Here is a 17,960-nt window from a genome sequence, read left to right on the forward strand (position 1 = left end):
ATGCTTATTCTTTTTATGTGTAAGTAAAACTCAAACTATTGTATTAGCATTAAACACTATGGAATTTCATACAGTTGAAACCAACACAAATACTTGATAGAGAAGATTATCATCAGCATATATCCAATTATATAAAAATTACTGTATTTACTTCAGTGTTTTAGCTGACTTGACAAGGAGACTTTTGTCATGAGGAGTCTTGGTGACTACTAACCATGTAGGATATGGTTTAGCACTGTAGGGGGGTACTTTTACTAACAGAAGTCTTTATTGATGATCTTCAGTGGTGTGTTATATGGGTAGAGAAGAATAAGGGAGAGAAGCAGAATCATAGAATTTTAGAGACAGACAGATTATTGGAGATCACCTATGTCCAATGTTTATTTATTGGGCTAGTCAAACCTGCAAGAGCCTGGGCCAATCTAGTCCCAAGGGTCAGGCCTAAGGGTCAGGCCAGACCTAAAGCATCAACCAAGGATACCCTGTGGTAAATGCTTCCAGCCTCCCACTCTCACTTCATGGTTTTTGTTCATCAACCTGACTGTTCTGTATCTCTATAAAATGCAAAGCCTGCATTGGTAAAATATTACGATGTACCTTAGGTTAATATGCATAAAGTCGAATTTGCTTAAATCCAAATCTGTACAACTCAAGGAACATTTGTAATATAAAAGTTGAAGAGCCTCCATGGGTTCCAAGTTAGTTTTCAAAACCAAATAGCTTGGCTACTCCTTCAGCTATGATTATTGTGTGCACATGACTGCTCCTTTTTAACATCCGTATTTCCCCTAGAAATCCATGCCTATGAGACTTACATAATTTGGCAACATCATGGAGTAGGTCATTCTTATTTTACTCTTAATTTTCCATGCCTCAGGTCCTTGGCAGGGAACAAAATTCTGGGAAAGGTCCGTGCCCCTGTGAAATAAGACCTGGAAGGGAAAATGCCTATTTACCAGGCAGTATGGGTCACTGACCACCCTGAGGATTGGCCACACTGGGTTAGTAGTCAATGCACCCATAATACAGTCAACTGAAGTTGAAATTAAAATGAATTTATCGCCCTTAATACAATCAAAGTTGAAATTAGGATGAATGTGTTATAAAATTTATCTAAGGACACAGAATGGTGTAGCAGACACCAGACTTACATGCCTGGTAGAAATGGCCACCATTTATTGAGGATTTATTGTGTGCCAGGAACTCTATGAAGATCTTTATATACGTTATCTTAATTGTGCAGTAGTATTGTAAGGTAATCGTTACCATTTTACAGATGGAGAAATGAAGATTCAGAGTGGTTAAGTAACTTGGCCAAAGTTACATATACAGTTAGTAGCTGGCCCAGGGTTTGAATTCAGTCCTGCCTGGCCCTATGGCCTATACTTTTAATAACTGTACTATACTTGCATTCTATAGGTACATGGACCAGATCCTGAAAGGTCTTGTGTATCATGGGGACTATACACCTGGATATCTGCCTATCCTTCTCTCCTCTCTGAGAATTGTCCCTGACCTACCTAGTACCTTCTTCCTCTGGTTACAGTGTATAGTTGAACAAGAGGTTGCTTTCTGATCCATACTGAGCAAATGACACTGGTTCAGGAGCACTGGACTTTAACGATCATGTAACTTGCAACACTAAGGGTCATATTTGGGGGTGGCCAGTCATGTTTATTGTCTACTATGTACCAGGCATTGTTATAAATACTAGAAAAACAGCAGTGAAGAAAATAGAATCTGTACACTGGAAATACTGTGGTAGACAAAGACAAAAATTTGGCCAGATGGAGCTTGCATTCTAGAGAATAGGTGTAAGAGGAACAGAAGAAGATGCTCGTCTGCACAGAAGGACAGGAAGAAGAGGTCATACAACCTGTTGCAGATTAGCTCATTGTTCATAGCTCTGTACCCATTCTTTTGCCATAGCTTCTTGATAGATGGCCTTTGACTTTGAGTTTGGCCAAGTCCCTTTGCTTTGGCCAATAGAATGTTAATAGAGCGGATCGAAGCAGAGTCCTTTAATGTACCATTCTGCTTAAAGATGGAATAATGTTCTATTGTAGGTATATGCTACATTTTCTTCATCTGTTTGTCGGACATTGGGTTGCTTCCACGTCTGGGCTGTTGTGAATAATGCTACACTGAATATGTGAGCACAGGTATATCCTCAAGATCATGATTTCCATTTTTTTGGATGTATACCCAGAAGTGAGATTGCTGACTCATATGATAGTTTAATTTTTGAGGAACCGCCATAGTATTTCCCATAGTGACTGTACCAATTTACATTCCCACCAACTGTGTACAGGGGTTCCCTTTTCTCTACCTCTTCACCAACACTTGGTATTATCTTTTGTGCACGAGTTTTCTTTATATAATAGCCATCCTAACTGGTGTGAGGTGATATCTCATTTTTTAAATTGAGTTTACTGGCATGACATTGTTTTGCAAAACCATACAGGTTTCAAGTATACAACTCAATAAAACATCACCTGCACACTGCATTGAGCTCATTTGGGTTTTGATTTGCATTTCCCTGATGATTAATGATGCTGAGCACCTCTTCATATACCTGTTGGTCATTTGTATGTCTTTGAAGAATTATCTATTCACTTCCTTTGCCAATTTTTAAATCAGGTTATTTGGGTTTGTTGCTGTTGAGTTGGAGTTCCTTGGGTAGAAATATGATAGAGTATTTGGGTGTTAACTCCATCAGATACGTGGTTTAGAAATATTTTTTCCCATTCCATAGATTGCTTTTTCATTTTGTTGATTATATTTGCTTTTGTTGCCTGTGCTTTTCATGTCATATCTAAGAAGTGATTGCCAAGACCATGTCAAGAAGCTTTTCCTCTATATTCTTGGAGTTTTACGGTTTTAGGTCTTACATTTACGTTTTTATTCATTTTGAATTAATTTTTATGTATGATGTAAGATAAAGGTCCCATTTCATTCCTTTGCCTTTGGATAACCAGTTTTCCCCAGCACCATTTATTGAAGAGACTATCCTTTCCCTGTGGTGTATGGGGGTGGGCTTCTTGTGTACAGGCTTCCCCCTCTAGGTGGGTGTTCTTGGAACCCATCTGTGTCAGTGTACCAGCTGGTGTTGTGTAAGAGGCTGTGTTTGGCTTCAGTGAATTTTTATTTTGAAGACTCTTTCAACGTGGTTACCTATTTCTTATTTTTTAAAAATTATATTTTATTGATTATACTATTACAGTTGTCCTAATTTTTCCCCTTTGCCCCTCTCCACCCAGCACCCCCAACTCCCTCAGGCAGTCCCCACACCATTGTTCATATCCATGGGTTATATGTATAAGTTCTTTGGCTACTCCATTTCCTATACTGTACTTTACACCCCCATGGCTATTCTCTAACTACCTATTTGTACTTCCTAATCCCCTCACTTCCTCACCCATTTCCCCCTACCCCCCTCCCATCTGGCAACCATAAAAACACTCTCCGTATCCATGATTTTGTGTCTCTTCTTACTTGCTTAGTTTGTTTTTTAGATTCAGTTGTTGATATCTATGTAATTATTGCCATTTCATTGTTCATAGTTTTGATCATCTTCTTTTTCTTAACTAAGTCCCTTTCACATTTCATATAATAATGGTTTGGTGATGATCAACTCCTTTAGTTTTTCCTTGCATGGGAAGCTCTTTATCTGCCCTTTGATTCTAAGTGATAGCTCTACTGGGCACAGCAATCTTGGCTGTCGGATCTCTGCTTTTCATGACTTTGAATATTTCTTGCCAGTCCCTTCTATCCTGCAAAGTTTCTTTTAAGAAGTCAACTGACAGTCTTATGGGTACTCTCCTGCAGGTAACTAACTTCTTTTATCTTGCTGCTTTTAAGATTCTCTTCTTATCTGTAACTTTTGGCATTTTAATTATGATGTGTCTTGGAGTGGACCTCCTTGTAGACATCTTGTTTGGGACTCTATGTGCTTCCTGGACTTGCATGTCTATTTCCTTCACCAAATTAGGGAAGTTTTCATTCATTACTTTTTCAAATAGTTTTCTAATTTCTTGCTCTCTCTCTTCTCATTCTGGCATCCCTATGATGCGAGTGTTGGACCTCTTGAATTTGTCCCAGAGGCTGCTTACACTATTCTCCTTTTTTGGGATTATTTTTTCTTCATATTGTTTTGATTGGTGGTTTTTTGCTTATGTTCCAAATCAGGATTTGATTCTTGACTTTATCCACTCCACTGTAGTTCCACCGTAAGTTATTCTTTATTTTAATTAGTATATCCTTTGTTTCTGACTGGATCTTTTAATCTTTTATATGCTGCCAAGGTCTTCACTAAGTTCCTTGAGCATCCTTATAGCCAGTGTTTTGAACTCTGCATCTGCTAGATTGCTTATCTCCCTTTTTTCTGGAGTCCTTTCATCTGGGCCATGCTTCTTGTCTACTCATTTTGATAACCTTCCTGTTTGTTTCTATGTATTAGGTAGAGGTGCTTTAACTCCATGTCTTGGTAGTGTGGCCTAATGTAGTAGGTGTCCTGTAGGGCCCAGTGGCACAGCCTCCCCTATCACCCAAGCTGGGTACTTGAGGTGTGCCCTTTGTGTGGATTGAGTACACCCTCCTCTTGTAGTTGAACCTTGATTGCTGTTGGTGGGTAAATGGGAGGGATTTGCCCAGGCCAGTCAGCTGCAAGGACTGGCTGTGACCACTGACCACCAACCTCTGCCCTCTGTGGAAGGTCAGCTGGGCAGGGGTGGGGTGTTGGTGCTCCAGTGTGGACTATAACTGTCCCCTGGGTGTGTAGGTTCTGGGTTTTCCTGGGTGGTGCAAGCCTAGGTCAGTCGCCACCTGTGTTCTGCCTGGGGCCACCCTGCATGAGCTATAGAGCAGTCTGAGATGTCTGCTACTTGCGCTGGGCTTGGAGATCCCCAGGGGAATCCATGCTGTGAACCTAGGCTGGTTGCTGCTAATGCAAGCCCTGGGGCCACTTAGCAAGAGGTCTGGTGGTAGGGAGCTTACTGAGGCCAGCTGTTGCTTGTTTCATAGCATTTAAGAAGTTGTAAAACATGAGTCAAGACCAACCATTCATATGGAAAAGTCACAGTTAACAGTTTGGGTGGGCCTGTAAGTTAAGTGGGATGGAGTCTCAGGGGATCTCCATGGCAGGGCAAACAGTATTAGCCAGGTGATGGATTCTTATATATGGCATCTGCCTGATGGTTCTGTGGCTCTGTTGAGGGAGGGTTCAGAAAGGGGACCATGGCCTCTGCCTGCCTTTCTGTCTGGGAGAAAGCTGTCCTCTACCTACTACCCTGATGCCAGACACTTCAGTTCCTCCCTGTATGCCACTGGTGCCTTTCCAGCTGCTACCCCACCACTGGAATTCAAAGGGAGTGAAGGGAGTGGAAATGAGTAGGTGAGTCCATGCGTGGCTTCTTCAGGGGGAACCGTTTGGGACTCCCGAAGTTTATTCCACTGACTCCAACCCACCAGTTTTTGCAGCCAGAAGTTGTGGGGATTTATCTTCCTGGCACTAGAATCTTGGGCGGGGAGCTTGGTGTGGGGCTGGGACTCCCCACTCACAAGATACCCTTCCTGAATTCTTATCCACCACATGTGGGTGTGGGACCAGTCCCTTCCATGTCACCACCCCTCTCACCAGTCTGGATGGATGTGGTTTCTCTAATTCTGTACTTGTCAGGCTTCCATTCAGCTTGATTTCTGATGGTTCTGAGTGATGCTTGCTTATATTTTAGTTGGAGTATTGATGTGGTTGTGCAAGGAGGCGAGCCATGTTTACCTGTGCCGCCGTCTTCGCCTCTGCCCATTTCACAATGGTGATTGATGAATACGCCTGCCCACATTGCGCTGAGTGTTCAGTTTTTTACCAAAAATGGCATGACCCCTGTGCCCCATCCTCCCTTTTCACCCAGTCTCTCCCCAAGCTACATTTTTTTTTTGTTTCCCCTGATTTAAAAAAAAAAAGTGCTCAAAGGGAAATGTTTTGTCTACATGGAAGAGGTGCAACAAAAAAATGGCATAATAGCACTAAAAGGCATCAAAATCAATGAGTTCAAAAGTGTTTTGAGCAGTGGGAAAAAAGCCTTGATAGGTGTACTGCATCAAATGGAGAGGACTTTGAAGGTGACTGAAGTTTAAACAGGTAAGTATAAACACAATATTTTATAAATAAATTTCATTTTTTTGAAAGTCCACCATTGTCTTCTTGGCATCTTTGTTGAAGATCCTTTGACTCTGTGCGGGGTTTATCTCTGGACTCTCTGTTCTGTTCCATGGGTCTATGTCTGTTTTAAAGCAATCGCATTATAATAGCTTAAAAAAAAAATGAAATACTTACAAATAAGCTTAACCAAGGAGGTGAAAGACTTATAGACTTATATACTAAAAACTGTGAAACTCTGACAAAAGAAATTAAGTGAGAACAAATAAATAGACATCACAAGATCATGAATTGGAAGAATTAATATGATAAAAATATCTATACTACCCAAAATAATCTTCAGATTCAATGATCATTATCAAAATCCCAATGACTTCTTTTTTATAGAAATAGAAAAAACAATCCTAAAATTCATATGGAACCATAAAAGAATCCAAAAAGCCAAAGCAATTTGAATAAAAAGAACAAAGCCGGATGCATTACACTTTATGACTTAAAAATACAGGGTGGGGCAAAAGTAGGTTTATATTTGTATGGAAAATAATACAAGAATAAGTATTTCATGTACTCACAACTGTAAACCTACTTTTGCCCCATCCTGTATATTATAAAGCATTTTAGGTTTTCTTGATTGAGATCTGAAAAGTCTCAAAAATGAAAATTCTACAACCACATTTATTTATCACTAGAAATAAGATATATGTGGTACTTATATTTTTACTTTAAAACAGAGCTCTTTAGCTACAGTCTTACTGTATACCTCTTGTTGCTTCTAAATACCTTTTCTTGTGAAATGGTTTTAAATTAACTTTTAAACATCAACTTCCTGTGTTCCACTACCAGGGCTACAGCATCGATCTATAAAAACTTTTCTGCTCACTAGGACACCTCATTAATTACATACTGAGCTTATATCAATATCGGGCTTGTTGACCTGCAGGCTGTTAGAAGTGAAACGTTACCAGACCATCTGTCAATCCCTGTCATTGGAAATGCTTTTCTCTATTACTGTAATGAAATCACTAAAATCATTTCCTGTTCCCAGTCCTTGTTCAGATCTTCTATCTATTGTCAATAAGAGGATATTAAAATACTCAACAAAGTCCACATATCCTTTTCATAGTGATTCACAATGTAGCACATGGCTTTGTGTTTTAGTGTTGGAAATAAATAATGACGTCAAGCCTATTGTAATAAAAGAAGCCTGCTTATTAAATTCTAAAGCTGTTTTTCCCTTTGACATCATGGAATCTGTTTATGATGACTTTTATGAGTTTTCTTCCTTACAAGTCAGGGTTTATATGATGACATTAAACATTGAAACGTTTTGGGAAACAGTTCATAAAACTAACACTTTCCTGCTTAGTCTGGCCCCTTGTGCATGCAAACTCCAACAATGAGATTGTAGGAAGAAAGAATGAGGAGGCTTTCTATATTATTCTGGAGAAGTTTGACTTCCTGAAATAGGAGTTTTCTTCCAGGAAGGAGTGTATGTTGAAAGCAAGATGGATGTGTGGATGGGTGGATAGGGATGTGTATTTATCATAGTCCACAATTCAAGAGAACATGTATACATAGTTTTATTATAAGTCAATCAACATAGGAGCATGCAGTTTTGCTTTGGATGGTGTCTGTTGACCACATATCATTTGGCATCTGGAAATTCACTCTTCCTTGGGACTGAATTTGGGGAGGCGGGTGGCATTTGTGTGCTTTTTCTCAAAATGCATTTGATGTTGGGTTTTTCCTCCCTGTACCCAGCAGCAAGCAGTCACTTGGCCAGTCAGGAAGCACTGCTCCTGGAAGAAACCTAAGGCCTTCAACTTCTCCATCACAGAGAGGTCTGTTCTGTATCACCACTGGTAGAGAAAAAAAATCTGCTGATGTGGACCCGGGTACAAAGTCCCCAAAGTTAATTCTCTACTTTCTTTTTATGTGTGTTTTAGGTTTAGACAAATCAGGCCACTGCCTTGTTTGCCCTAAATAACTTCCAGAAGTTATTTCAATTTTTATAACTATAGTTTTCAGTATTTAAAGTGACTTGGAGGCTTGTTCTAAATGCACCCTTTTGCTGGTTGCCCACATCAAGCGATCTCTGGTCTTTAAAAGATCCAAATTTTAACTTTTTAGATAAGCCTTGAGTCATCTGAAAATCTTCGATTTTTCTCTTCCATTATATTTGGATATGTTTTACTGCAGGTTGGCTCTTAAGAGCAATTGTAGGAAAAAAAAACACAGGTTTCTATCTTACCTTTTAGAAACTGCCACAGGTTGTAAGCTGAGCACTTCCGGCCCCAAGGAAACTGGAGGACCGTGCTGCAGAAGCTCTTCCGAGGGAGGCGCCAAGTGCTCCGTGACCACGAGCTGGCTCTCCTTTGATGGAGAGAGTGGTAGTTTCCATAATCATATCATCCTGTTGCTCTGTGCCCAGAGTTTACTCAGACTTGAAAGAAATGGAAACTAATTGAAAAAAAATTCTCTTTCTTGTCTCCCCTCTAAGTCTCTCATCTGGAAAAGTGATAAAAAAGAGATTCAAGAGCTTGTTGCCAGAGGGAACAGAAATGTTTATTTTCTAGTGCAGTTCTGGGTAAAAGAAAGCAGTTGGATGGTGGGGATGCCATAGGCTGGGGAAGAAGTGTGTAGCTCTGCAGCCAAATAACTCTAAACAGGGCAGAGGCACTGGGAAGCGGGTCTGGTATACACTTGGAAGTCAGTCCTGTGAGGCCACAAGTATGTGGTCCTGGAAATAAGCACAGAGGGAACAGAAAAAGGGTTTTGTAACGGATGCGATTGTGATCAGACAAACTGGATTGGCCTAGTGATTTTTATTCTACTACTATGGAGGAGTTGCCGTGAGCTTATTTGCCACAGGAGTTTGGGGAATTCTTTAGTTAAAATCTTTCTTTTCTGGGTCTGAAATTTGAGCTCAATTATTTTCAAGCCCCTCCTATCACTCTTGACCAGTTGTCACCCTACATACTAGTGTTGATTTCTGCAATGTTGCTGTTGAGCCTTGGAGGATTTCAGTGGGCAGAGGACTTGGCCTCTGGGAGAGCTGGGTTATGTTAATAGAACACGGGTCTCTTGTCATATCTTCAATCAGATACATTTCCAATATGTGATCTGTCAGTGCTTGTTGAAGTTTACTGAACCAGTAAGAGAAACAGTTGTAGACACCTATCATTCATTCCTGCCACAGTATGTTGTAATTTGTTGACCTGCCATGTGTTAAGCACTGTGCTTAGTCAGTGGAATTCAAGGTGACAATTCAAGAATGGAAAATAAGAGCTAGTTAATGGCTGTTCATTCCATCAGTCTCTGAAAGTCAAGGTCCACATCCCTTCCTCTGAAGTGATATACTTTCACTCCTCCAAGTTACATGCTAGTGGGAGATTTGGGGCTCTCTTGAGGCTTGCATAGCTATAGGAGATAGATAAGTCCTTTTGTGGGTGATTCTCCCTGCCCTTTATATGCAGGCCCAACAGTAAGGTCACCTTCCACCATTGCCCACATTACCTGACAATTAAGGATGGCAGGTAAATGCTTGCTCTCACTTTTCTTGTGGGACCTCAGAAGGAATTCACCTCTGCAGCTGCTCCTATTCCATCCTAGCGCTTGGCCATTTTTCACCTGCTGAGGGAAGCTCTGAGTTTTAGCTTTCTCAAGCTGTCTGAATACCCCGTGTAATATCGGTGCTTGATGGAGAGCTCATGGACATGACAGGCCTGCCGCAGCAGGGCATGGCGATGCCACAAGAAGAGTCTGGAGGGGAGGAGAGACCTTGGTCTAGGAGGTGAGAGAAATGATGTGTTTGTGAGACACTCAAGTACTTGTTGCCAGTAAGAGCTGAGATGAGGCCTAGTCACTCAAGGAGCACTGTGGAGCCTGACCCAAGCCAAAAGAGGCAAAATCCTGAATTTACACTAGCTGTAGGGTGCAGCCCAAACATCGGCAAAGCAACCAGCAGTCTGGAAGCCAAGAGGTCAGAGGTGGAAAGAACACAGTCCTCTCCACATCCACCAGGAAGTCTCATCACTATATCCCTCCTCTGGATCCCTTGATACCTTGGGAGGGAGCGATTTGAGACGCTCAACCTTCTTTACTTTTTAAAATTAAAGGCTGTGCAGTTTTTAAGGGTCTATTTAAGTTATTGGACCAGAGTAAATTTTAACTGAATTGGATCTTTGGTTTACTAATTTTCCTGCTACTAACAAATGGCAGGGGGAGGGGAGCTGATTCCAGAGAAATACCAGCTTTGTTATGGCAGTAAAATGAAGCTGTTAACTTTTTCTTTCCAATCTCAATATTAGTGTGAGTTGCATTTTGAGACCGTGTAACATGGGAAAAAGAGAGGAGATGGAGTTGCCTCAGTTGTATAGCAGATAAAATCCTCACAGACTTCTTTTGGAATTTCTACAGATAAACTCAGTGTTCTTCCACATAGACCCATTTCCAAGAAAAGAAAGAAGGGCGACAGATGAAAACATACTTCATGACATTTCAGGAGGCTGACTAACTTGTGTCCAGAATCTATAGCGACCACCTAATGTGTTGCGAATAAATCCAGAGTGTTCCTATAAAAGCTAACACATCTAAAGGGGAAGCTAAACTGAATAATTCCTAATTCAGTTTACACCCAGTTGCAAATGTGAAACTGGAGAGACCGCCTAACTCATGTTCATGTGTATTCAACAGGCATTTACTGATTACCAGCCACGTGCCAGGCACAGTGCTAAGTGCTGGGGATACAGTGCTTAGAATATAGCAATTATTCCACAAATGTTACTTAAATGAATCACATGTTACTTAAATGAAAGAAAACTGTGTCCTATCGGAAACAGACTTATGTGAAACTAATGAAATTTAGGCTTAAAGCAGTGGTTTCCAAACTTTGATGCACGTAAGAATCATCCAGGAACCTTTAAAAAGCACTGATGCCTGACTTTCATCCCCAGACATTCTGATTTAATTGGTATGGTGCAAACTGGGTATCAGGGTTTTTTAAGCTCCCCAAATGGTTATTATGTACAGAAAAGCTTGGGAACCACTGCATTTAGGGCTTCTCGCTTGCTGGGGTCTCTTCCAAGATCCTAGGAGGTGCCTAGCACTTTTTTTTCACTTGTATTTTTTCTACTACCATTTAACCCCCTTATACTCCCTCCTTCCTGTTGTCTGAGTCTTTAAGTCGTTTTTCCTTTTGCTCCATCCTTCCACCCTCTAACTTCCCTCCCTCATAGCTGTCATCCTACTCCCTATGAGTCTGTCTCTCTTACTTGTTCAGTTTGTTCATCAGATTTCACTTAGCATAATGTTCTCCAGATTCATCCATGCTGTCGCAAAGGGTAAAATTTTCTTCTTTTTTTTATGGCTGTGTAGTCCATTGTGTAAATGTCCTACAGTTGTTTTATCCACTCATCTACTGATGGACACTTAGGCTGCTTCTATATTTTGGTGATTGTAAATAATGCCTCGCACTTTTGAATTTGAAATTTCGTATTCTTTTTCCTGAACGGGGCCCCTAAATTGATTGAGCTTCAGGTGCTGCACAACCTGAATCTGATTATCTCTATCTTTGAGGTGGTCTTAATCCAAGTCAATGGGATCTTTAGCAAGCATGAGCTTTTTTCGGGAAGTATTAATTTGGTCAAAAGCTGCCAATTAACAGCCAGTCCTCTCATGGCTACCACCACATGAAAGCTAAACCATTCCAAGCAACAGATGCCACTTTGTTTGGTCTTATCCCTCTTTTTTTCTGGCCCATGACTATACCAGTGATTTTTGCATTGCTTCCAGAAGGAACTCCACTTTGGAGTGGAAGAACTGGTTGCTACGAGGGGCAGGGTACTGCAGTGTTACTGGGTTTTGTGTTATATTGATTGGATTTCATGGTCAGCTAAGTTTATGACTTTGTAGTGTTCCCAGTGCAAGGCCTTTACAAGAGACACACTGGTCCTCTTGAGTGTCGCTGGAGCTCTGTACCCCACAATCCTCCTCCCCACCCTGCCCCACCCCCAGCCTTTCCCGGAGGAGTTGCCTGGTGATGCTTATGAGGCTGATTTAAAGCTCTACAAAATTTATTCAATGGTTTTATTACCGAGGCAAACAATAACCATCTCTGCCGCACATGTGGGCCAGGCGCACACCTGGGAGTGTGTCTCCATGACTCTCACTCAATGGCGTGAGCACAAACACAGCCTGCAGAGGACAGGATGAGCAGCTCACTGTGCAGGAGCTCTCAAGAGGCTCTCCTAGGCTCTCCCCAGCGTTTTGAACTGGCTCTGAACTTGCTAAGAGAGTGTGTATTTTCCCATATAAGGCTGTTACTGGGTTCCCTGAGGCTCCCTTTCCTGGCCGTGCTTTTTTGTGAGTCCTCTTGCCCTTTCATGTATCAAATACCTACTTAACAGGTCACATCCAGGCTATTTATACATCTGATTATCAGTGGCTTTGTTGCCCCCTGAGGAAAAGTTATGTAATACCTAAACCAGAGCCCTCAGCAGATTTAGGGTATGGCTGCTTCTCTGAAAGGAAAGGCTGGGGCTTTTAAAACATTATTTATTTCTGCCACAATGCACCCTGTAAAATCTATCTGGCACCTAAGAAAAGATGCCCCAACCAGCCTCTTCTGGATGAGGTTCGGGGGTATTGCCATATAGATAGGATTTTGCTAAAGATGAAAGGACAATCTCTCCTTTCTGTCCCTACTGAATTCCAGGAATGGCATTTGCTGTCTCACCACATGATGTATTTTCCTCCCATGACCCTTCCAGATGGTCACATTTAGATTCTTTCAGAATCTTTCTGATTACTCTGAAATTTGACCACCCTCCCTTGAGCTCAGTTGGAGATACAAAGGAGAATCATCAAGGTTGCTTGTTTCCCCTGATGTAGACTTGATGAAACCCTTTCATAAAAGCTTCAGAGATCATCAATTAGACAAATGGTCCCGACTTTGCTTTGTGCAGCCTCAACAAATGCTGCTTGACTTGTAGCAGAAATGACTGGTTACACTGAATGAGAAGGGTGGTCACGTCTCTTTAAACAGGGCAGAGCAAACACTAAGACAGCAGACACGGGGACACCAAGCGCGCCCAGGCAGCAGGGCCTGTTTCCCCCAGTGCAATTGTCTCTCATGCGCTAAGTCTCCCTCTTTCTCCAAATCTGAATAGCCAGCACTTCCTCATGATTCAGAACTCTCTATAGTTCTGTAGTTAGTGGCATTTTCTCACACCGTTTGCTTCATAAACTAGAGCAGGAATGCTGTACTGAATAACTCCAGGCAACAAAATTCCCAGTATCTTTTATATAAATCATGTTCTCTGGACTTAGAAGTCTTGGCTGTCCCACATGGTATTGGGTGCTTTCATAATTCTCTTTTTAAAAAAATTTTATTGAATTTACTGGGGTGACAATAAAATTATATAGGTTTCAGATATACAATTCTATAATATATCACCTATATTGTATGTTCACCATACCAGTAAATATCTCTTAATAACAGATTAGGAGGTTTCCATGTATCTAAAAACCTGAAGAAACTAAAAAAGAAAGAAATCCTTTGAATTCCTTAACACATTTAAAAAAAATTTTTTTAAATTTTGTGGTACCCTGAGGTGAAAATTCCCTGGGATAAGTAAGGTCTTGGATTTTGGTCCCCATCTGTCACTTACTGTCTGACTGGACACAGGCTATAATGCACAACAGATAGAAGGCTTTGTCTGATACCAATAGAGCCATTTTGCTCAATGTGTCCAAAATAACCACAAGGCAACATTTCTTGGAGTAATGTGATAATACAAAAATGGTTTCTAGTTGTAACTTTTAAAAGTGTAATTGAGAATTGGAGCAGATTTGGAATGACGCTTGCATGCAGTTGTGTGTAAACAGACCTGTACACAACTCTTCCTATACACATTCAGGTGTTATCAGAGATGAGTGCTCACTGAGAGTATCATGGTGTAAAGATTACTGTGCTTTTGGAAAGAGGTTTAGTGGATTTGGATCTTGAGAACTCAAGAGAATATGCCCTGGCCTGATCCCTCTTCTTCATCCCTTTGTCTCATCAAATCGCTTTCCATTTGAACATAGATAGAATCCCATATGGCCTCTGACATCTGTGGTCTTCGAAAAACAATCTCTGTTTCATACTCAGATACTTAAATGGAGCTTTAATCTTTCTGATTAAGGATTACAGAGAGCATTTTGTTTTATTATCGCATCTTCCATTTCTGTCACATGGACTTGCTCATTTTTGCATTCATTCATTCCTTCTCAGCAAACATGCGCTGAACAATTATTTATTGAACACCTTCTCTGTACAGGCTGTATGCTGGATTCTGGGCTGCAGACGTGAACGGCACAGTTCTCACCCTCAAGGGGTCTGTGGTTAAGGGGAGAAACAAGGACAGAAATCATGACAGTGCCATAGACAGATAAGCTCAGGGAGCGTTCCCACTGCAATTGTGGCTTCTGGAGGACACTCGTCGCTAGTTTCAGAGGTCCCCTTCAATTAAATAAACAAAAAAGAAAAACCCTAAACTAAACACATATTCATTCACTGGAATTCAAACCAAGCTCCCTCTTAGAAATGGTACCATGATGAGTAAAAAACAGCACAGAGCTGAGAGAGAGAACATCTTGTTTCAAGTTCTTTTTATGCCATGTATCAGGTTTGGACAAATCACTGAACCATTCTGAATCCCAGTCACTTTAAGGACCAATGTAAACAATACAAATAAAAGTTCTTTGTAAACACTATATAAATTGAAGGGGGAAAAAAACTCCCCAGTTTTTAAATAAGCACAACTTTTACTTTGGGCCTAATTTTTTTTTCCTGAAAGGATTTTTTATTTAACCATATGTATAAATCACATTGTGATATCCAAACCAAGTCTTCCTTTTACTTAAGTCTCTAATCACAGGCAATTAGAAAGCATGCATTTTAGACCCTCAATCTGTGTATAACATGGTATTAAAATCCCTGTAGGTGAGTCTTGGAATAACTTTGCAGAGAATGATTCTTCCTGAGGTGTGCATACTGTGTAGCCAGGCTACCCTTTGCTTTAGTCTTATTCACAAAAAAGAAAAGTTCTCCATTCTTTCTATATAATACACAGCCACATTTTGCATATTATTTAATAACTCAACACTAAAAGTTAAACATCTTTTGCTATCTTAGAAGGACAATATCTTGGGTTCTGACCAGTGTGGCTCGTTTGGTTGGGTGTCATCCTGCAGAGCAAAAGGTCATTGCAGGTCAGAGCACATGCCTGGGTTGTGGATTGAGTGCCTGGATGGGTCGCATATGAGAGGCAACTGATCAATGTTTTTCTCTCACATCGATGTTTCTCTCTCTTATCGATGTTTCTCTCTCTTTCCTCTCCATCTCCCTTCCTCTCTCTCTCTAAAAAAAAAGAAAAGAAAGAAAAAAGAAAACTTCACTAACATGAAACCTATAGCAGATAGGATTCTTACTTGAAATGTTAGAAACATTTCTATTAAAATCTGGAACAAAACAGGATATAATTATTGAACATTTTTCTGGCAGCTCTATCACAATAGGATGAAAAACAAATAGTTATAAGATATTATAAAATATTTTATGAAAGGAACAAAAATGCTATTATTTTTTCACAGCTTTTTTTATTCATCTTTTTTTGTCAAATAAATAAAACACAGAAAACTGCATGAAACAAATGTACATCTAGTCGAATGATTAAGAAGGAAATACTCCGGTATCCATCACCCAGCTCAAGAAACAGACCTTTGTCAATCATGCAGATGCCCCTCTTTATGCCTCCTCTCAATCCTAATTGCTGCCCCTCCCCGAAACAAACCACTCTCCTGACTTTAATGATGATCACTTATTTGAAAAGTACTATTTTTTTCCATTGCCTTTTCAGGAGATAAGATTATGTACCTAGGAAGCCAAGAGACTCACCTGACTGCCCTATTAGAACTAATAAGGTCAATGGGATGGACTTCACGCCTACAAATATTCTCCCCCTTTCCTAAATCATCCATTTCTTCTGCCCTATTGGACTGTTCTTTCTCTAGCATTTCCTATCCTTAAAATAAAGGCTCAGATCCCTCCCTTTACCCCACGTTTCCCTCCAGCTGCTACCACATCTTTCTGCTCCTCTACAAGAAGACTCCTGAAAGAACTGGCATGGTCTCCCTCACCTAATCTCACCTCTGCTCATGTAAACAGGGTTCCCTCTGCCCCACGTCCCTGGCACTGCTCTTGTCAAGGATCCTGATGACTTCCCTCTGGCTGAATTCAGTGATTACACTTAGCGTTAAAGGCAACTGAAAAAATCTTCCTTCTTAAAACACTTTCTCCTCTTGGCTTCTTTGACATGATCTTTAACTCAAGCTTTCTCTCTCCATGGTGTACATCTTCAGCTTCCTTTTCTGGCTCTTCCTCCTCTTCCTCTGAACCTTGGCATACCCCAGGGTCCATTATTGGGTCTCTTTCTTTTCCCTTGACCATTTTCTTTCTGGGAAATTTCATCCAGTCCTGTGATGTTATATATGATCTTTATATATTATCATTATACCAGTGTCTTCTAAATTTGTATCTCTGCCTCTGATCTCTTTCTGAAATTTGGAGTCCCATTTTTTTTAAATGTATTAGTTGATTTTTAGATGGGGGGGGAGAGAGAGAGAGAGAGACATTAATTTGTTGTTCCACTTATTTTTGCATTCATTGGTTGATTATTGTATGTACCCTGACCATGACTGAACCCACAGCCTTGGCATATTGGGAAGATGCTCTAACCAACTGAGCTACCTAACCAGAAGGGGAGTCCCGTTACTTAATGCCTACATGACGTCCTCATTTAGATAGCTAAAGAGCATATCCACACTAATGAGTGCAAAACAAGATATAATCCCCCTCACACACTCCTGTCTTCATCTTTACAATCTATTCATTTGTCAAGTGAAAAGCCTAGGGATCATCCTTGAAACCCCCTTTCCCTTTGTGTCCCCACCATCAATTGATCCTACTAACTCCGTCTCAGAAGTATGTGCTTAGTTGGCCCTTAATTCTCTTCCTTTCCACTCAACCCATATCCATCATTATGTCTCAGCTGGACTCCTTCAGTAACATTTCAGGCGGTCTCCCTGCCTCCACTCTTACATTTTGCCCCCACACCCACCACAACTAACCAACACCTGCCCACGTTGGAAATGGGAGGAGGCAGAAGGGTGTGATTTGGAGGTCCCATTAAACTCCAGCAGAAAAGATTGATTTGACTTTGTAAAAACAATGTTGTAAAGTACAAGACATCTTAAATGAAGTTAAAGACAAGTGAAAGGCTTAGGTCACAGCAATGCATGTAACAGACAGTTAGTTAATATCCATATCTACAGAGCTACTTATCAATAAGCAAAATAACATGATTAAAAAAATAGGCCGTGACATTAGAAATTCACATGTGAACAGATGTCTGAAAAGATGCTCAACTCTTCTAATAATTAGAAAAATGCTAATTAAAAAGTAGACACTTGTTTTTGCTATTCAGGTGATCAACAGTTAAGATTAGTAGTACCCACTGTTGGTCAGGAGGCAGATGGTGTTTCTTGAGAGTAGGAATATAAGTTGGTATATTCTGTTTGGAGGCACTCTGGCAGTATCCCACATACGGGGGTCAGCTCTACAGAATGCTAGGCCGAAGGCATTGTACATACAAGTTGGAACTCAGGTTTTACCATCTACCATCCCATTGTCATTAATTGAACAAATACTTACTGAGAAACTACCATGTGCCAGGCACTGGGATAGCCAATGGAGATTTTA

The sequence above is a fragment of the Pteronotus mesoamericanus genome, unplaced genomic scaffold, assembly GCF_021234165.1.
Source record: "Pteronotus mesoamericanus isolate MK-2021 breed Mesoamerican mustached bat unplaced genomic scaffold, CSHL_Meso_final contig_90, whole genome shotgun sequence".
In the NCBI taxonomy this organism is placed as follows: Eukaryota; Metazoa; Chordata; class Mammalia; order Chiroptera; family Mormoopidae; genus Pteronotus; species Pteronotus mesoamericanus.